The 22,674-nt window shown below is 36.7% G+C and overlaps 1 protein-coding gene across 1 annotated transcript in view; it reads right to left on the bottom strand.

Moving 5' to 3' along the window:
* NAV3 (neuron navigator 3) overlaps positions 1-22,674 on the bottom strand; it is a 547,425-nt gene that overhangs the window by 380,741 nt on the left and 144,010 nt on the right. The window lies entirely within an intron of this gene.

The following is a 22,674-nucleotide window of genomic DNA, read 5'->3' as shown; positions in this document are numbered from 1 at the left end:
TTAATTTCATGTTTAAATATAAATTATGTACAGAATGCTCTTGCAGCTATTTAACATATGTTTTAAACTTGTGGGTTTGCTTTATCTTCCTTATCCCACCTCATTTATTACCCAGAATAGCAGACTAGATTGTAAATAAATATATGCCAAGTGTACTTCTCGTTTTATTTTCTTTTCAGTGGTTTTAATTGCTGTTGTAATGAATCTCAGCAGACCTGATTTCTCTCTCTTTCACTAGGAGATTCAAAAGGCTGTAAGTGAATTATCAGCTACATTATTTACAAAGCACAGATCTATATGAGACATGATTAAGCAAGAAAGATGACTTATTTTTTATTAACAGAATTTCTGAGTGGCCTTTAGAAGTTGCTAAACTCAGACTAGAACATCATAATCCAATCTGGCTGTAACAAAGATAGAGATAAACATTATAAAAACTGATCTTGACTGATCTTGAAGAAAAGGTCATCCTTACAGATTAGGTACAATTAAGGACACATTTAAAGCATCAATTTTAGAAAAAAATATGAGTGTTCATCAAGAATTATAAATTACTCAGCTTATTGAAAGTGGTTGTTAAAAACCTTCCAGGAAAACAAACCTAACTCTTCTGTAATTTACAAATGCTCTGTTTGCCTGTCAAGAATACTTCCACACTATTTAGACTAAAGCTGAAACAATCTTCACCTCTGCCTCAGTTTCACCTAAATAATATAAAATCTGAGTTCACTCAAGTCTGATTTTGGCAAAAGGAACTTTGGACTCAAACAGACTCAGCCCCTAATACCCCAAATCCTTCCAAGAATTGTTTTACAGATGTAATTCTAGGGTAGAAACATGTTTGACCTAATGTTGTCATTAGAAGAGGTGAAAATTTAAATCCTGAATTGGTATAAAAGTAATGTAGAACAGAAAAGCCATCAACTTTTAACTCCTTCAAAGAGAAGAGGGTAGAAGGATTTAATCACCATTTTCTATCCCATGTTAAAACCCAAAATGACAATTAAAACCTGAATTATAAAAATACCTGTGATTACAAAGGCAATTGACAGATTTCATGGAGGAGATAAATTAGACCTATTGGACTTACTGAAGTATTCATTAACTGCAGCAATAATGAACTACAAGTTGGCAGTACTCCCATCTTGCTCCTGAAGAACAACACATGTACATATCTGCACGCACAGACTGGCCTTCATTGTTAACATCCATAACACTAAAACATAGTGTTTATTCTGAATGCAGATTTTTGGAACAGGATCTAAGTATTTTTCTGTGACTATGTCTCAGAGATCTGAATCCTTTAATAACCTACTTGGAATTCATGGGACCCTCTTGACAAACCTGGCTGTATGCAACACTTAAGCAAACAAATTCCCTGCATCTCTGTGAGAAAACCTGTCTTACAGTTTTCTGCAGGGAACAGGGGTGTATGCCTAAATGCCAACTCATAGCTAGTGTTTTGCCACCATCGCTGAGCTAAATTATCAAGCAATCAAGGAAAAGAAAAAAAAAAAAACCCCAAAACAAGCCAACCTAAAACTGTTCTCTACCCAATTTGGAACACAGTTATGGGAGCAAGCAATCTCATCTAAATCACCATCTGAAAATGCTGATAATTTGCACCGATGTTTGCTTAGAGTATAAAACCATCCAGATTCTTGATATTATAAATTAAAGTGCAACCCATCACACTCAATAGGACTCAAAATTCTGTGTGGCAAATGCTGGATACTAACATGGAAATGCATTGTGTAACTCATATCCAGCAGCTCTGACAAACCCTGGACTGCTGGACTCACTGCAATAGAAAAATCAGTCAATGCATTTGCAATGGCTATTTGCGCAAGGTTTCCAGATGTTTGGCAGCCCAGCAAAGACATATCTAGGAACAGTATTTGCATAGAAAAAGACATGTCTGGAAGACCCAGACATTTCTATTACTGACCAGTTTATAATAGTTCAGCATTTTATGCTAAAGAAATAAAGTGAAAACTCTCCCAAAATATTCACATCTCTTTAAAGAGAAAGAAAAAGCATTATATCTCATCAAGCATTACAAGTTATGCGTTATAGGAATCCACAACAGCAAGGCACTGCAAATGAAATCATGACATCTGCCACATAAAAAGCAGAATAATGGCAGATCCAAAAGGATACGGCTTATAAAATATTATATAAGCATCTACCCATGTAAAATGTGAATATCCACCACTTCATGCTTTTCCAATCCCCGCAGATTTTCTTTTTAAGAAATAACACGGGATTACACATGATTAGCTGCTGCAGTCATTGTGAGAAGAGAGGCAGCAGCCCTCCAGCACAGGCTGGCTGTGAGCAGAATAGGAAAGTGTTTCCTTTCCCTCTGAAGTAGACAGAGCTCAAACTAAAGCTATATTCAGTTCAAAGACTTCAAAAAGCACACGCCATGGCTCAGGTTTTAGATGCATCTTAACACACCAGCTTCAGTAGAGGCTGGAGGTTTTAGGTCTTCAGGCAGGCAGTATTTTAAAAAAATAATTAGGAATTAAATGCATAAACCCATGTAACTGCAACACTAAATTATTAATATCATCACAGAATTGAGAAAACCTTAAGCTAAAGGTTACATCAGCTGGCTAAGCAGCTCACCCTGCCCTTATTTATAATGCTTATATTCATGTTAGACAACCTATTTGGTGTCTGCATGCAAGGCACACAAAACCAGGTGAAACAAGTTTGCTATGATGCCTTTTCCATTTCATTGTCTGGACGCTCTGGTATAATTCAGGCCCTCAGCAGCACTGCCAGATGGCATTTAGAAGCCTAGTCCTACCTGCAGGGTATAATCACACAGTGCCATGCTAATCCAGAGGCTGTATCTTGCCAGATCAAAGTACAAATGAAAAAAACAACCAAAAAGAAAAAAAAGCCAAAACCAAACCACACAAAAAAACCATAGCTGTGCTTTCAGAAAGCTGCCTGCAAGAAAACGCATACACAGAAGCTATGCCAATGACCACAACACAACTGTGTGTGTGGCTGTAGGCATCAACAAGCTGACACCATTGACAGGCGACACTGTCCTTACAGATCTTGAAATTTGAATGTGAGAAGTTCTTGGGTTTGTTCAGGTGCACAGCACTGACAGCAAACTGTAATGCCTTGCTACAGCAACAACAGTAAAGGATCTGACCCAATGCTGTTTGTTCAGGCCCAACTGATGAACTTCTTGAAGCATAAAAATTGAAACAGTGGCACAGATGCAAGAAGAAAGGGGAAAGGAATAAAGAATGTGAGAACTTCTACTTAAATAAGAGGAACAAGTATGAGACAAGATCAACTGAAAGAACAATGCATCAAAGAAAACCTCTTAGAAATATTAGAGAGGTCAGAAGTAACTGAAATCTCAGAATGCTGACGTAGAAATCCCAGTCATTTAAGCCAATTGTGCTAAAAGTAATGTATACAAAATCATACACTTTTCCAGATAAGGGATAAGTTTTACACCACTTCATAAGCTTGCATGCATATTTTGTACTGGATAATGAAAAAATAGTTATGTTTAGTATGTAAACAGCAAACCTAGGATTTAGCTCTACTGTCCAAAGCAACCTCTGGTTCAGAAAAATTCACTCTGGTCAAACATCCATTCCAGGACAAGAATCTGGCAAACCCTAATTTAGAATAAATTTATATGAAAGTTCATTTACTGCTGAAAATTATTTGCAACAAATATGTAAAATAATCTTAAATAAAGCAACTAATATCAGAGAAATCATTTTCTCTTGCCTAAGAAAAGACTCAGTACCTAAGAGTCAGCTTTTCTAGAAAACACGGCATTTCTGCATTGGTTTGATTAGATCATCCTCAGTCACTGAGCACCCATTTAAAGACAGTTCTGATTTTTACATCTAAAACTCCTTGATTGCAACCTGGGTTATTTTTTTTTTCCAGAGAATGGTCGCCATGATCCAGAATGCATGTTCGATTGACACAATCCATTGCCTACAGTGCTTGCAATTATGTCAAAAATCAAGGCTGGAAAAGAATAACCCAATTTACTTGAGAATTCATATCTAAAGACATAAGGATTAGCTACACAGCTTTCCTTGGTTCAAGGCTCCTCAACTCCATTCTAATTCACTTCCTGACCTGTACAGCCAAAAGTGAACATCTCTCAGCTAAAACCAAGGAAAGTCTCTACAGAATTTCCACTTTGTGAACCCAACAACTTTATAATCTACCACTTTACTGGATCCAGTGGCTCAAATTTGATTTGTTATCTTTCAGAACAGGTTGCAAGATGATTAAATTCTTCTTAGGGGAGACCTTGCCAAGAGAGGGCACAACTGATGCCTCACATTTGTGTTGTAGAATGGACACATTTATCCAGTAACTCAGTTTTCTGTTGTACTCTTGTATTCTTAACTGAGGAAAGTCACTGAATTTGTGTCTGAATGGTGTCCCTGGACATAAGCACCTGCAGGATATATGCTCAAAACCAAAACATGTCAGTTGAACAGTTAAAAAAGGTACAAAATTGTTATAACTTTCCCAGAAGTATCTTAGCCAATGCTGTTTTTTGTTCCTTGTCAAAGATGAGAAAACCCACAGGCCTCTTATGGCTACTCACATAAGAGCATGGCCATAAGAATTTCAGAGATGACCTCTGTTGGGTGGAAGAAACTGTCCAGTTACTTCTAGTACAGAGTAAGAAATTACAGGTATTTTGGTACATGGGATTTCCTATCCTCATTCCATCACAGAGACAGTTGGAGAAGCATCACAGGTATTGTTGGGATTCACTCCAGTATGGCCTCTCTGTGCTTGACTTTAGGCAGCAAGAGACAGTCTGACAACACTGCAACACCCAAGGACCCTACTGCTATTTACAGCAGCTCACGGATGTTAAAAAGTAATAATCCTGAACATCTCTAATCCTATTTGCATGTCTATTAAAATACAGTATACTGTCTGAATGGCATAATTCCAGAGTCTTATATTTATTAATTTTATGAGTGCATTGTGAATAGATCTAATTTCCCACTGTATCTGCTACTTGCTTGAAAGTCATTAAAATAAAGATCAGAATAGCAATAATGCATAAGCAAATTGAGCCATTCTCCTTCAGTGCCTTCCAAATGTCTTTCTTCTTGTCAATTCTTGTTCTTTATATGTATTTATTTATTTTTCAGGCCTGATGATAGAATTGTTTCTAAAGAGTACATTTAAATCAAGAAACTTCTACTGTATCAAGCACACCCACCACCACCAGTGGAAGCACAGTTATGCTGAAAGATTTTTACTGACTTCTGTATCTTACTGCAGTATTAAAGAAATGTTACACAGATTTGCATAGACACACAAAAATCAAACTATATAGATACATAAACATATATATGTACACTGATAACAGAATAAGATAAAAAATAGTTATCACAGATCTGTTAATGTTCAGTTGGTACATTATAATTTTAATGAAAGATTTGGCCACTACTATAGTAGTTACTGCATTTACAAAGCATTTTTAAAGCTGTAAATGAATTTTCCAGAAAGATTAAATTAACATTTATATGGCTGAAATTTTAATCTCTATTTCTGTGTTTATCTCTTTTTTAAGCTGATAGTAAATTTTAAAATATTAGATCAAAAAAGCTATCAGCAAAAACCAAAAATAGAAAAAGACAATCTTTCTATTTCATTGAGACTCCAGCCACGCATAACTAGATTAGGAGTATGGCAAGGAGACTGTTAACATCATATCTTTGTTAGAAAGAGACATTCTAGATTAATGCTCACTGAAAATACAGATGAATTTCAAATATAGTGTAAAGCATGGAAAATTGAAAATGGATCGTTAAATTAATTTAGTAAAAGACAATTTGGACTGTAGCTATCAAGCCACAGGGAAAAAACCATAAACTGAGAATATAAACCTCTTACAAATTAAAAGACTGAATTTTGTGAAGAAAGATTAAAATAACATCTCTAGCTTAAAAATTCTAACTTTTACTTTGAATACGTGTAGTCCACTCTCATTTCTATTTCATAAATTCAGTTGGAACAGAAACAAACTCTATTAAAATTGTTGAGTTTGCATAGATATCAATACCCTGTTTCTTTTGCTCAAAAAAATCACTATTCTAAATGCTAGTGGCCTAGAAGGGTGTTTAAAGCTCTTACTTCCTTTTTATTCTCTCCTTTCTTGGAATGGGAGTCAGAGTAGCTACAAAAAGTTATATTTGAATGTATTTTAATTCAGTAGCCATTTAGATAAATTATAATAAACAATCTTTATACATACATATGAATATACCTTCCTGACTAGGGACAAGGGGAGAGCAAGAAGACAACATGAAAAACATAGAACCACCCAAAAGATCCTTCACAAATGCTCTCCCTTTGAACTTTTATATGGTGCATGGACAGGCTCTGTAATCAACAATGCTGATGCGTTCAGTTCAGTAGCATCGCAAAGTGGCCAACCATATACGCTGCAAGGGCTAGAAATACTAAATACATAGAATCATAGAATACTGCCTGTTTCAATTGCTGCATTCAATGACAATACTTACTAACACTTTTCAAAGAAAAATGTAAAACATTTTGGACTTCTCCCATGATATCCATATCAAATGTAATTGGAGGGGGGAAGAAGTAGTTTTACACCCCACCTTGAAAATCAAGCATTTTCTGTTTTCGGCTTGTGTAACACCAACTGCAGAAAATAACTTCTGCAGATCAAATTTTACTCTCAGTGGCATATGTATGACTTAAAGGTCTTTACATTTTGACTTCAGCTGTTCTCAGACAACAGGCTCTTATCTTCCAGTGCAATCACATGTATTCAGCTAAAGGCAAAGTTTTCTCAAAGCAGCAGCAACAATTCAACAGAGCACATTGATTTAGGAGTCACTGTATAGTAACACCCAAGCCAAAACATTAAAAAGGGTTTCATTTGTATTTGCACAACCATGAATAATCAGAAAAAGCATATAGTAGCAAAGATGCAGACACTTGCAAACAAGGGTAATAATGGTGCCTCTGTCTTCTGTTATCAGGGCACATGCTCTTACAAACAGTTGACCATCCAAACTGTCCTGTGATCTAACCTACAAAAACTTTTTTCATTCTCACCAGTGCTGACAGTTTCAAACTCAACTTCACATGATTTGTTATTCAACATTATGACTTTATGTCTCAGCATTCAGAACACTAAGAAAACATGGTAAGAATGACATAAGAAACATTTATTAACAGAATTTGTGATCTACATGCCAAGCCACCAAAATGATTACTTAAAGAGAAAGGAAATTGAATTAAGGCTTTTGAGACTACATGCTCCCTACATGAATCACAAGAGGAATAAGAAATGTTTATTAGAAATACCTACAAGATGATAACTGATGCTAAGGTGATTCTCCCTTGCTATATAGTGACTCTTACACTGAGAACACATAACAACATATTACATTATGACGTTAATTAAAATATCTCTGCTTCACTTTGATTTCTTGAGGAACTTCTATATGTGCTTTTAATTCAGGTGTCACCTCCCTTCAAACACAAGAGTTGCCTATATATGCAGGCAGAAGTTCATCAAATCTGTTGATATTCTAGCAGATGTCACTTAGAGGCAAAATGTTGTAAGAATACAGGACAGCCATCAAATCATATCCCGTACTCTTGCAGATAAATGAAAAGGTCCTTTTCAGTAGATTAGAATATGCTGTTATCCCTAAGTGTGTATATATGTCTAATATCTCTAAGTATTGCTCCCCTCCCTTCCCTGCTAGCTCAATCAGGTCATACTTACTGGTTTCAAAGCCTGTAATGCTTAAAGTCCTTTGCATTATCATTTCTCAGACATTCCCAAAGAACAACCACCCTTTTGCATCACAACTGAGACAATCCATTCATTGAAAGAAGTGCACAGACATTAATTATAAATTCACAATCTGCTCACATAGATTTTTGACCTGGTACACTGATTTCAGTGCAATAATCATTTCTCCATATAATTTTATATGGTGACAAGCACAATGTGTTCTGGCTTTAGATTGGGGCTGCTAGATATTATTGTAACACAAATACTGCTGGAGAAATGCAAAACCCCAAAAGGGTAGTTAAGTCTTTCTGTGTATAACCATTTTCTCCTTCAGAAAGTCTATACCTGTCTAATCATCATCTCCACCTATCCTCACGGAAAAAGAAAGAGAAAAAGAATATTTTTATGGCATCTTAGCATTAACAGCACTACAGTTACACATGACAAATACATTTATTTCTTTGGGAACAACAACAATAATAAAATCTATTCAGTGATTGAAAGTGTTAATGTTGAACCTTCACACAAAATGCTATCAAAGATTTGTGCAACATGAAATAAAAAGGAAAAGTAGAAGTTTTTAAAAAAAAAAAGGGAAAGAAAGATAATGAACACTGACATTCATTAAGCTATTTATTTCATAAAACAAAGCAGGGAAAATGCTAAAAACATTGGAGACAAGCCTTTGGAATAGCCATATCAGTGAAAATTAACCTAGGAAGTGCAAGCCTTGAACACAGCATCTTGTCTGCCCCAGAGAAAGCTAACATTTCTACTACATTACTTTGACTGTGTCTCTAAATGTACGTACAGCTACGCATGCACTAATGGACACCAAATTATGTCATTCTGTAGCACTCTAAATTACTGACATAATTTTAATCATCAAATTGCTCTACACTAAAAATATGCTATAACATATGCAGTTCACTGATAGAATTATACTCTTCAAATATTACATTTCATTTGGGACATTTACAAGCATATGGATCTATGTATATGGAGTTTGTCTGATTTCAAGTAAAAAGAAGGTGTCTAGTACTGGAAAGTTCTAAAAGACTAGCTGCTCAAAATATGCTGTTCACTTTTGTTCAGACTGCCAAGTTTTCAATACAACCTGTGATTTTTATGTATACAAGGAGTATCTACCACTGTGAGACTTCGTGGCCCTGTCTGTAACTCCAAAGATCTTCCTGAATATAAATTATTATGAAATAACAATAACGCTTATAATTACTTATTCTTCCCTGGGCAGCTGCTGTCAAGGCCAAGCCAAAGACAGGTATTTGCATGTAGCACAGAAACATCTAGGGGGTGCCTACCTGCAAAACGACAGCACTGAAATAGACTGATCTCCACCCTGTGTTATAAGAACGAACGAGTCAGATGAGTCTGTACTGTCTCAGTAGCATTAACATAAAAATGAAAACAAAAAAATTATCTTTTCTAAACTTATGATAACTAACGTGCAAGAGAAAGCTTAGTTTACCCAAGCACTGTAGATATGCTGTGAAAAGGAAGTCACTGTCCCAAAGAGCTTGCATCTTCCATTTGTGATAAATTACTGGGGGGAAGGTAGTGGGCGGTAAAGAGGAAGAAGAAGGAAAAAAAAAAAAAAAAACCCAAACAGAGAAAGAAAACAGAATGCATTAGCAAAAGAAGACTAATACTCCTGAGACGAGCAACAGTCAGCTGAATATTTGACAAGCTTAGGTCACAACTGTTGCCATAATTACAGCAATTTCAAGGAGCTTGTGCTATCGCAGGATCATACAGGCATTGCTGGTTTTCCTCATTTTGTCAGTGTCCTCAGTCACAACAGATACTGCACAAACTCAGAGGTGCTACTTTTATCCCTAGAAGTCTAATTTTTCATTCACCCATTCCTCTATTCTATGAGTAGACAATCTCCCTCTCCCCATTACATATCTCTTCCACATGTTCCTCCCCTATCTTGCTGTCATCTACCTTATCCTTCTTCCCGAGAAGACTTCAGTCTTTACTTACCAAGACATAGGATGAGACAGATGGGCTGTAGGGTAACCACTGACTGGGGCACCCCAGGGCATATGGAGCACAGGTACCACGAGTACAAAATAGACCAAATTAATTGTTTTTTCTTTAAAATCTTAGTAAAAACTTCTTGCAGAAAGATGTTACATCAAAAATAGAAAAGCTCTACAGCAAGCCTGCCAAAAATCACTGGAAAGGTTCCCACTGTTATCTAAGAGGTCTGGGTAATCACACCTTTAGAGTAAAACTGTGAAGTATTATAGTGTAAATCTAAACACAACTTTAACCATGAGATTGCCACCAATGCTATAACTCTTTAAAAAAATCGTATGTTTTGATTTTAAGAACTGGTTCATAGCGTAATTTACTAGAAGAAACATGATGTTACAAACACTCATGGCACATGCCTAGAGCGCTTACCAGAATGCATTTGTAGTTACAGTACCAAGACAGCCACAGGGTGTCTTACAAATATAACAAATGCTTCCCTACCTCTTTGATCACCATGTATGGTACTAAAGGCTAAAGATTTTAAACATCATTAAAACCACACAGAGGAATAAATATTCAAGTCTAAAAAGTTTTGGGTTTTTTTGTCATGGAGGACTTGCAATTCTTTATCTTTTTCTTTATTTGAACTGTCCTGATTCGAATGCTGTATTTCTAGGAATACTGTGTCCCCGGCACTCCTAAACATATGTTGCCATAAACAAAGAAGGAAGGAAGGAAAAAAAATGGAGTTCAGCATACTCAAAATACATTGTCTTAACCAATATCTCATGGTAGGGAGAAACAAGTACTTTCTGAAAATATTAAATAGCAGTAATGGATTAATATTTTCCCCTTAATGAGGTTTCAGTTGTTGTTTTATTAAGAAAAATCCAAGTAAGAAAAGAGAGATACAAAATTAACAATTACATAGCATACACATTCTGCCTTCCACACATGAGAGTCTCTGGTTTCCCTGGGCAGCTGTCAGAACAATCAACCTCAGTCACAGAAACCTCCTTTAGAGGAGAGGAAAATAAAAATTAAAACCAGCACCACCACCCCCCCAAACATAAGTTCATTGTTTCCCTTTTATCTCCCCTGAAATACTATTGTTACCCAGGGAAGCAGCACAGCCTGAGCTGCAAATTTAACAGTTTAAAATCCACAACACAACTTACCTTGGTAAAAAATTAGTTCCTGGAGAACACAACTTCCAGTCTGTTATGCCAGCTGTTCTGCTAACAAATGACAACTCCTTCTTTCTTTCTAGCTGTGCCATGAACTGACATATCAAAATAACACAACAAGATTTTTGACAGATCAAATTTGGATTGGCCACAATTATTAGACCCATGTTGTGGAGGAATTACTTTGTTTGCTTTAATCATTTGATGGACATACACAGATAAGTGAAGGGTAAGAAAACAGCTAACTACTGTTAAAGGTATTATGCCTCTCTTTTTATGCTTACTGGTTTGTTTATAGCAATACTAACCAAAGTGAACAAAAACACTCGCGGAGAGGAGGGGGGAGCAAAGCAGATGATGTTCACTATTTCTGCTCATGGTGGGCTAAAATCAACTCCAAAATCTCCATAATTACTCTTTGGCACTTCTGAATTACAGATTCACTTAGGAATTTTGCTCTTGGGATCATCATTGTTTATAATGTTTACATACCATTTTACCTCATTACTGTTGAGTATGGGATAGCATGGAAAATTGAAGTCTTTTTCTGCAATAGATGTAAATTAAATCTTGATGTAATGTTAACTCCTAACAGCTTTGACAGTGAGTACTGTTTTTTATGCATCATTATTAATTTTTGTATGTATAGCAATTCTGCAAATCAGCTTGCAGTACTGGCACATCTTTTAAGAAGGGAGCTCCTTTGGATTTTGAGCCAGAAAGCTCATTTTACACCAGGACTGATGGTACTCTAGAGCAAACTGCAAACAGCTCCACCTGCTTTCAGAAAAGAACAAAATCCCAGTTGTCTAAACTGGCATAGGAAAATTCTGTAATTTTCTTTTATTATCTCTTTCTTCCACCTCCCCAACTGAGCCATTTGCTCCTTTTGCAATGATTTCTTTAAATTACCATTTGAAATAACATAGAAAGAGTAAGTGGCATTGTAAGAAGTAGTCATGTGGTAATTGACAATGACAAGAAAGTACCATCTACTTTAGCTACCACCTAAACAGAGCAAATTAAGAATGTACTCCCCTGCCTAATGCACAGCCAAATGGGCTGGTGTAGCCCTGAGAGCATGTTTAGATTACTATGATGCAGAAAAATTGGGAAATAAGGAGAAAATATAGATACAGTGCAGTAACAGCTACGGCATTGTAAGTTTTTGGTGAGCACAACAAAGAAAAATCCTGTATATTCCTTCCTTCATGCACACAAACTTCCATCTTGTCTCTCACACATAGGACAATTTCATTCCTAAAGTGATGAGTGGCTTTATGTAGGAGATCACAGTCTGCCAAGGAAAAGGCATATTCTACTTTTACAGACTAAATACAACAGTGGAAACAAGGGAAATGACAAGAAAACTGCTTTAAGTGAGACAGAGTCTTTTCTACTGCATTCCTACATCAGGAGCACAATCCTATCCTGATTCATGACTGAGACTCCTGTCCTCTGCCATGATGCAAATAAATAGCCATAAGTGCAGCGTATTTATTTTAAGCACTAGGCAAATATATTTGACCTTCAATCTGAGGATCTTAATGCTCTGGGAGAAATCAATGATCAACGATTCAGAAGTTCTTTTAATTTTACAGATGGATAAATCTGAGTTTAAGCAACTTCCCTGAGGGTACAAACTAAATTGACAAAGCTAGAAGAGAAACAGACCTTTAGCCTTTCTGCGTCAACCATTAGTTAGATCATCCTTCCTAAAAACGATATGGCAGAAACTGTCATATAGCAATAAGTATATTTATATTATTAATAACCTATTCCATAACACAGATACAGATGGTGCTTCACAAAGCACTAGCTGTTTCACTCTAAATACAGAGTGAATATAGTTTCAGGCAAACTAAGTAACCACCTTCCAGAATTTTGGCTTTAATATTGATCTGCTATCTCAACAGCGTTAAAAATGACAGGTGTCTAAGGTAATTTCTCTTTACGAAGTCAACATATTTTAAACAAAAAATTAAAAGAGATCACCATCAAAAAGTCAAAATGTACCTCAGTCACTCCACATCACATAAAAAATATCTTCAAGATATCGGAGCATATTTTGTAGTAAACTAGAGGTAAATCTGATTTTAAATTATGCCTTCCATTGGGACCATCTTTATTATTGCTTTATGGATACTTGCTAGTATTCTAGAGGTTATGGTATTGAATCACCATGAGTTTGTGTACTGTAGTCCTCTCTGGTTCTCATTTATGCTGCCAACGATAAATCCGAAGTCACCTGCTCTTTGCAATCGAGCCAAAAAGAACACCTGCTGGAAATTATCCCTTCCAAATCACAAATTATGGCGACAGTATTTACATCAGGCAATTAAAAAAAACCCAGAAAGATTATTGGCAGCTTTCCCCCAGTCCTCTTTCATTGATACAATGCCTCCACCCTGCTTACAAATAACTATGCCTTATGGACTTACTGTGCAACTTATTACTGGTATCAGTTTAGGGATTCAGACAAAGAGAGACGTTTGCTCCATGTCAGTCAGAAGACATTGGGACTGATAGTACTTTGAGATGCGTCTCTTCTATCCAAAGCTAAGAACAACTGCCATGTTTCTGACTAAGCTGGAGAATGCTGACAGGCTCTATGAGAGGAAACAAGCACACAAATTGCTCCCCAACAAAATTGAAGAAATGCAGATCTGTGAAAATTTTAAAATTCACAATTTAAACAAAATAAAACTTTTAAATCATGTAATTACTACTCTTATTGTTTTAAAAGACTCAAGGGCCCTAGTTGGACACAAGTAAGTCCTGTTCTTAGCACTGCATTGACATGCACACAGGTGCACAGGGTGACAAATATTCTGAGCTAAGGATACTATTTTCCAGAAAATTCAAGAAACAAATGGAACATGGAGAAAGCAAAACATCATGAATTATTACACTAGGGATTGTCTTGTGCATCGCTGTCCACATTACATGTTTATGTGCAAGCACCCATTCAAGATACCTGCACACACAAACATACATGTAGATATGCATATTCACATCATATTCATATACACAATTATCTGCATGTTTGTATATGCATGTATACTGAAAAAATAACGATAAGCCAAGTCAATTTGAGCAAGAGAGAAAGAAAATGAAACATATAGAGGGTAACAAAGATGCAGCAAGGATAGAAGGAACATGACAGGTAAGGAGAATACACCTGACAGAGAAAGGAGAAAACAAAGCAACAACAAAAAGGAGAGGCAGACCAAAAAAAAAAAAAAAAAAAAAAAAAAAAAAAATCATCAAGAGCTCAACTAATAAAGACAGCCTGCTGACCTGCATTTCAAATACAAGTTTATTTTTCCTTCAAGAATGATAAATGTTAAACTGGAACAACTGCTGCCTTGCTACATACCCTCAGATAAAGCCCTGAATGCCAGGAGCTGTCCCCTTCCCTAGCAAAACCTACATTCAGTTACTCAGGTAAAAGTGCCATTAAGGGATATTTCTATGCCCGCTACTGACAATTCTAGAACACTTCTAATTTTTCAAAATGTATGGGGCTTGCATACAGCAGTGCCTCCTGAGATACAATTTTATTACATCTTAACATGCTACAAAAAGAAAAATGAATAAATTATAACATTCTAAGGTTGATTTTATTAACAGTAGAATATCCTGAAGTCTTAAAAAGAACCACTAAAACCCAACAAAACAAAACAAACCCAAAAAAACCCAACCACCACAAAACCCCAGCTGTGAAATAGAGGAAACATATTGGTACTAAATTCAGTAGCTCTGTCAACTTTTTCTTCTCTTCTAGCAAAGAAGGTTTGCTCATTTACCTGCAGAAAATCTACAGCATAACTATGTTAGTTTGTATATATATACATATTTATATTCAACATGGATATGCATGTGCTTGCCTTTAACCAACTATGAAAGAAAGGAAGTCTGTACTAAAAAGAAAATTAGAATCATGTCCAGAATTCATCCCTGATTTTACATTAGTTTGTAATTGAGCACTGGAAAAATGCTAATACCAGCACCTAGGCACTAAAAAATAGAAATGAAGCATCTCCCAGAAGTATTCTTTTATTGGAATACAGCCTGAATGCATCCTGACACTTCAGTTTAAGGTGTAACAAAGCACAGTCTTCCATTCTGGTAGAATATCCAGGCTCTAGAGACTCACATTTAAGGGCTGTCTGCATTACAAACTGATGTGACAAATTAATGCAGCCTCAGCAATATACCTTGACCCTAATTATATAGGTGATGGAGGGTTGTGATTTTTTTTTCCACATGCATTTCCTTCATTTGTAGAAGCCAGGCTTTAAACTTCTGTGCATCATTTCTGCATTTGTACAACTCTCTATTCAGACTGCATATTTACATACTGTTTCTAAGAAGAATTGTTTAATTTGGGACTACTACTTGGTTTTGGTAATCACTCAATGATTCCACCAGATGCTTTTATTCAGAAGCTAAAAGCCAGGGTAACAGACAGGGCTGTCCTCTCATATGTTGCTTAAGGCTAGACCTATCTAGAATGAGTTTAAAAGGTTATTAACTCTGCTTTATAAGCAGGCATACAATGCAGTCTCAAAAAAGAATTCTTGCTTTAGCATTTACAAAATATGGTCTTACAAAGGTCTTTATATCCCTCCCATAAAGGCACACTGTTGTGCATTCCCTCAGTGGTTTACTACTTCTCAAACAACAGCAGCAGCAGATGCTCTCCTTTCCAATTTCAATAACTAGCATTCCAGAGGCACTAGAAAAATTAAATAGGTAGGACTTCTATCCATGACACACAGATCCAACACCACTTGTAATGCTTGACTTGTACTGCAAGACTGCAGAGATAATCAGGAAGATGCAGAGTCCGTGACCTGAGTTTAGGATCCGGTTAAAATCTCAAGGTAAAAATACAGAGTAATTTAGAGAAACTAGCTCAATGCAAATGTGGCAAAACCAACAAGTTTGCCCAACTATTTTGTAAATACAGCAGCACCTTCTCACTTAAGAGAGCAACAGAATTATTAAAGTGAAAAAAAGTGTCTTTAGTTACATCCATGTCAACATTGCTCTAGTGAGTATTTTGTCTTTCAGACACTCAAATCTAGCCTAGGACTGGGCAAACAGGAACTTCGGATTATTTTTACTTACTTTTCCCAACATTCTGGGGGGGATCCTGGCTATTCCTTTTTTTGTCTTTTTTGTATGGAGCCTGTTCAGCATAGAAAAGCCCCATGACTAGCTCAAAGTTCAAGAGAAGGGAGACAAGAAAATAGGCTTTTACTCTGAATGCGCAGCATGATACAGAATCATCCACAAGATGATGTGTGATGAGTGTCTTAAAGAAAACACTTTAAGAAGCCAGCAAGCAAGACAGTTGACCCTTAATGCGCTCATTATGGGTCCATTCCTATTGCAAAGATCAGATTTCAAACTGCAAAAACCTTAAAAAGCATTTCAAAGGCATGATCTTTGTGAAGTTGGCTGATAAAAATCACAAAACAATGTCACAGTGCAAGACAAAGGATCACCTGAAAGCCTCAGTTCAAATTCTGCACTGCACAGTGCTCTGGGCAACTGCTTCTCAAGCTTGTGCTCCTTCTTAGGAAAGACAGGACAAGATCGCATATTATTTTGGTAACCCAACCCTTTCCTAATCTACATTTCAACTTTAAAGTACTCAAGATTTTCCCAGATGATGATTTCAAGACAAAAGCAGCTAAACAAATATTATTCATAAACACTTTCAAAAAATAACAGTAAGAGCAGGAAAATACTAACAATTACCTTGATTTCCTGATTTTGCAATACCACTGCAGAGAAACAACAAAGCAAGCCATGTGACTTTATTTACTAGCTCAGCTATTTATTATCACTTAAATTGTTCTTTGTATTGAAGCTAACAAGAGCTTTCTTTGAAACAGCTAGGAGCAACAGCAATCAAAAAACAGGATTCACGGTAGAAAGCTGCTAATCTTTTTTTCTTTTACACTTGACAAACGAAAACCTCACAGATAGTTTGTAACCATCAAGGCGTCCTCAAGCAAACTGAATAATCACGAGATTACCTCCGTGAATGTCAATGTTTTCTGCTTCTTAGCCACTGCATCTTAATTCAAATTAGATAAGACCATCTGAGACAAGAAGCTTAAATCTACCTTTGCTTATTTGTGAAAAGCAATGCAACTGGTAGAAATGGGAAACTGTGCCTTTAGTAGTAAGTGAAGAACAAGGCCAGTAAGTAATATTATTACTTTTTCTGCACGGGTGTGAAGTAATGAACCCAAATAAAAAGCCGCCTTCTTCCTCTCACTCTACTCCGTAGTGCATATTCAAAATCATGTTGTATGTGTACATACAAAATAGTATGCATTTCAGCTATCTGATTACGCAAAAATCTGCCAGCACAAACAACTGTAAAGCAGCTGAGCTTCTTCCAACCAGGCAGCCATGACATCCTGTAAACTTTTACCTGGTATTCTTAAACAAGTTTTATTCAGCCAGTATCTTTTTTAAGAAAATACTTAATTGATCAGTATTTATCAGCTGTTTTGGTGTAGCACTGGGTTAAAATACGCTATGTAATTAAGTCTTTGTTGCAGATTGCGGCTTTGGAAAGGCAAGGAAAAAGTATAAAAAAAAGAAATGTATAGTATCCTATTTACATCATGGTTCTCTAATAGGAGGAAAAAACATGCAGCAGAGGACATTATGAATTATTAAATATGGGTTTCATATTTCATAAAATGATATTTAACACTATTTATTGAGATTGTAAATGTTTGGGGGTTTTTTTTGTTGGAACAACTGCACTAGCAAAGTACACAGAAAAATTTCAGCAAGTGAGAAGAGTCAGGTGGTGGGGCCCCAGGGAGATTTGACAGAGAGGGAAATAATTCAAGTCTTTCTAGCATAAATTTTGAAACAGAACACTCATGGAGTATGGAGACAGACAGCTTAAGGGAAAGATGGCAGTAATATATGACAGGCTGATACAGCAAAGAATTTGGAAACCCACTGTAGTTTTATTTCCACAGCCCATTACTTCTTATCAACTGGGTGGACTCTTCCTATCTCTGTCTAATTCAAAGGTATCAAAGAAAAAAACATTAGCAAATTAAAAAGAGAACGAACCATTCCCCTTAGCCCTGAAGATCCCTCACTATCCCCTCACCCCACTATTTTTAGTTAAAACACTGAATATAGATCCTGGAGAGAGAGAGAAAAAAAAAAGGGGGGAAAACAACCTGCCAACTGCTGTGAGATAAGGGATAATAGTGGACATTGAGCTTAAGGAGTCTTTGACTCTTCACCAGATCTCCAGTTGTTTGCAAAGCATCCCCTGACAGACACACAGATAGGCAGATGGACAAAAAATTCACAGAATGTACATATATATGTATATATGTGTAAGAGGGACTGGGGTGGGGAGGGGGGGAAGAAGACAAAGCTCCATTAGAGCAGCCTCAGTGCTAGAAATAAAAACAGAATGGGAGAAATCAACTTTTTCGTTGAGATAACAAGCAACATCATCCAGATCCTATGTCTTCAAAAGAAAATGAGCTATTAAATTACAACAACAACAACCCTGACCTACACAATATTTCATGCCATTATTTTTTAAAATGGTTGTTGGGTGACTACAGAATTAGTCATAAAAATGAGAACCAAGATGTGAAAATAGGGAGCATATGCAGAGCAGTATGAGCATGTTCACAAGAACAAATGATGCTCCTGGCCCACCTGCCTCATGATGAAGACATCTGATTTTTCCCAAGATGTTGATCTCTGCGCTGAATATCAACTAAAATGAAGCAGGCAGGGGATGGAGGAACAGTGTGATGTACATGCTGATTACTTCCATTTCATCTATCCTTTCTAAACCTCTATTGATTTGATTTTTGAAGGACTGCATATCAAGACTGCCTGATGCTTTTGACAATAAAATACTACTTTATGCTATCAAGAAAAAAGATTATTGGACATTAACTAAATCTCTATATGGCTATCGAGGAGATGAGCAAAATATCCAACAGTAGACAAGGCTTGTTTAGTATTCCTGCCTATTAATTATATTTAATTATTGCCCAGTAACAGAGTCTTGGTGTCTATTAAAAATCCCTCTGAGTTCAGTGGCTCATCTGCCTGCAAAAAAGAAAGACTGAAGTAAATAACGCAATTTGTTCTGAAAGCAACTGAGATCCTTGCGCTTTATCATATTTCAATTTAAAGCATATATTTGGAGGGGTAGTGGTACAGTACTGAAAACTTTCCTTCAGTTTCATTTGGTTTGGATCAGTCCCCTAAACAGAAGGGCCAAGGTCTTTGGTTGAAAGATTTTAAAACAAAATGTGATGAAAAACTATCCCTCTGACCATAGCAAGCATTCTGCATCAAGAGCATCCAAGCAGATGTGTTAAGAGCATTCAAGCAGAGCTCCAAGCCATGTGTCAGTGGTGTCAGCAGAGGCACAAAGTTTCCTCTTCTGGAAACTAGCAGTTCTGCAAGAATAACATTACTACTGTATTCTGCATGATAGATTTCAAATCTAGGCACACATCTTTCAGTTTGAGGCAGGATAAGGACTCAGTGGCCTTGTCTGAAACACCCTAGACATTGTGAAACAGAAAGCAATAAATAGCAGACAGAGCAGATACAACAGACCTTTAAGGAACTGAGTACTATTGTTAGCGGGACACATTTCGTATGTTACTATAGTTCTGAAAGTTTTATAGGTTTTACATAGGGTCAGGTACGTAAACAACACTTGAAGGTATTGCAAACTGTTATTTGCCTGCGTGTTGCCTCATGCTCATCGGCATGCCCACAGTGAAGCTCACCCTCAGGTTCTCATCCCCTCTCTCCAGACTTTAACAAGGCCAAAGCTGCAGCATCATTCAAGGGCTTGGCTTTGCCTGCCTGCAGCAAGCAGGTGTTTTTCGAAGATACCAAGTAACCTGGATTGTCTGTTAAAGAAATGGCCATGATGGGACTTTCTTAGGGGAGGGCAGGAAGCTGTGGGAGAGGATGGAACATTAAAATTAAATGACTGGAGTAGTCAGGAATTTTTGGATATGTATTTTGTGGATTTGACTAGCATAAACCATGCATATGGCAGCAGATGACAAATTTATATGTTGATTTTGAAAACAGAAGAACCCTGCTGAGATGAAATACAGATAGATAAAGCAGTCTTTTCTGGGTTTTAAAAATGGTTATATGCTACAAGTTGCCTACAGAAATGTGTTATTCAAACTGCTAGTTCCCAGCGCTCCCTACCATTTACAATGTGCTAATATTGTGAACCCCCACACCATACGGTAAACAGGGATACATGTATTTGCTGCTTACTGGCATTTATGTCCTAAAGCCTGGAATGTTATACTTTTTAAATAATAAATTACAGTACATTGTGGGAATGGAAAATAGATATAGAACACAGCATTTAACCTGAAATCTCTACATGATGGAGCTGTATGCCTGACACATCCAGCTTGGAGGAAGGAAGGGCATGTTTTGTACATAAGATACATGAAGACATGGTCCTCACGCAAATAAAGCTGACGGACATCCCAAAACTGCCCATTCCAGCTCATAACCAATTTCCTGAGGCTTTGCACCCTGCTAGAAGAGTTTGTAGCAGGAAGGCCTATACCTGCTTTCTATAGGAGGTCAAATTAATTTATTTATTACAATAATCCTTCTTTTTTCCACTTTGCACTGCCTTCTGTTAGCCTGCTTCCCTCCTTTCACCAACACTTTAGCCACAGAAATTGGACTACTGCTTCCACACAGCTACCAACAGCTCTCACTTCATGCTGAGACTCAATTTTGTGCTCACAAGGGTCAACCACCTGAGTATCAGCCCAGACACCTGCCAGTCTCACAAACAAACAGACTACTGCCAGAAATCAGTAAACACGTCATTGCATCTTGCAGCTACCGCAAGACTAAGGAACTTGATATTACTGAAGCCATAAAAAGAGTATGCACCTATTTAAAGATGTAGATGATAGCATTTTATGGTATCATAAAATATTTGAGGTAAGAAGCATATCCAAGTGTCCTACAGACATGACAGTTCATATACTAAACCCACAAAAATTGTATCAACATAGTTGTCCAGACCCAAATCCAGATCATAGGAAAGTAACTGTACAGCCTATATATAACTATGAAAATAGTAGAAAACCTAAATGTCAAAGCACACTCTTGATTTTTAAAACTCCCTGAGAAGTTTTATATCCTTAATTGGCTTTTTTCTCCATTGATTATTTTCTCCTAAATTCCCTATGCAGGAAACAGTCCACTGACAAGACATTCTGCAGCAACATAACAGCTGAGTCTTCCCAGAACACATTGTTTTTCATTTGTTGATAGAACATGAGCTATCCAAGAGATTCAGCTTGACTTTTGCCTGGTCTGATCCAGGTAGACCACAGCTAAGGCATCCATGTCAGACAGTAAGTCAGCCAGTATTTCCTAAATTGGTCCATTTTTATTTCACTCATTTCCATCTAGCATATTCAAAATTTGCTTTACAACCAACACAGCATAAAGAGATGGCCAAATTACTATTAGTTCTTGTGTTTTCCCATCACTTTTAAATCCTTTTTTTATTAAAATATTAGCCTTCTATAATGAAGTCAGTGCTAGCATATGAATGATACTAAACAACTAGTAAGGATCCCTGAATGTAATGAAAACTAACTAGATTTCTGTTTATTATCATCACATTTACTTTAGCATCAGCCACACCACAGGAGCAGAGCCTTTTAGCAGCTGCAGAGCCTTTGGTGGTTGTTGCATAGTTCTACAGCTGGAAAAAATACCCACAGATTGGCTCAAAGAAAACATTTGACCTTGAGGTACAACAGATCCTCTTTGAAACAAACATTCTCCTCCTAAGCAATCTGAAGAGTCAGTCTCTAAAAGTGAATCTGCAGGTATTAGATACGAAGGGAAAAAAAAACCTTTTGAGTAAGAGGGGGGCTGGGGGAAGAGGGGACTCCAGCACACTCTATTCCAGATCAGACAATGATGGTTCAAAGGAGAGTTCACTGGATGGCAAGACTAATGCTAACATTTCTCAGCTTTTCTTTTGTGTCACAGAAGGGTTGGAATTATGAGTTGGAGAAAGTCCCATGCTCTAAACCAGTTATCTCCTATCACATACTTCTGTGTTTTTTCCATTGTAAAAAAAAATGTTCAAACACAGAATATATTTTCACAATAATGTCATCACATGCTCTGTCAGGGTATATTTCCTGCAATTCTCTGCATTTTAAAGACCTATTAGCTTTGACCGAATGACTTAGATTAACACATACGAATCTCAGGGGCCCTAAAACAAAGTATCTGATTTTATAGGTCTAAATACTGATTAATTTATGTTGCCCATAAATTCTTTTAATTTTTATTTTTCCCAAACAAGATCAAAATTATTTAAAACATTAGCAAGCAGCTTTCATTCCAAAATTCAAAAAGAAGACCCAACCCAGCAGCATTTATCACAAGCCTGTATAATAATAAAGTACATAACCTGCACTCTGATACATGATTTGAACATTAACAGCCCCCTGAATCTATGCAGAGGCCAGTAAACCTCATTTTAAGGCTTAGTATGAAGTGCACCGCACACACAGAACACTACACCAGAATTCACTCTCTCTGCTAGTTGCCATTCAA

Source organism: Strigops habroptila, chromosome 3 (genome assembly GCF_004027225.2).
Source record: "Strigops habroptila isolate Jane chromosome 3, bStrHab1.2.pri, whole genome shotgun sequence".
Lineage (NCBI taxonomy): Eukaryota > Metazoa > Chordata > Aves > Psittaciformes > Psittacidae > Strigops > Strigops habroptila.
This window is presented reverse-complemented; position numbering and strand designations above follow the sequence as displayed.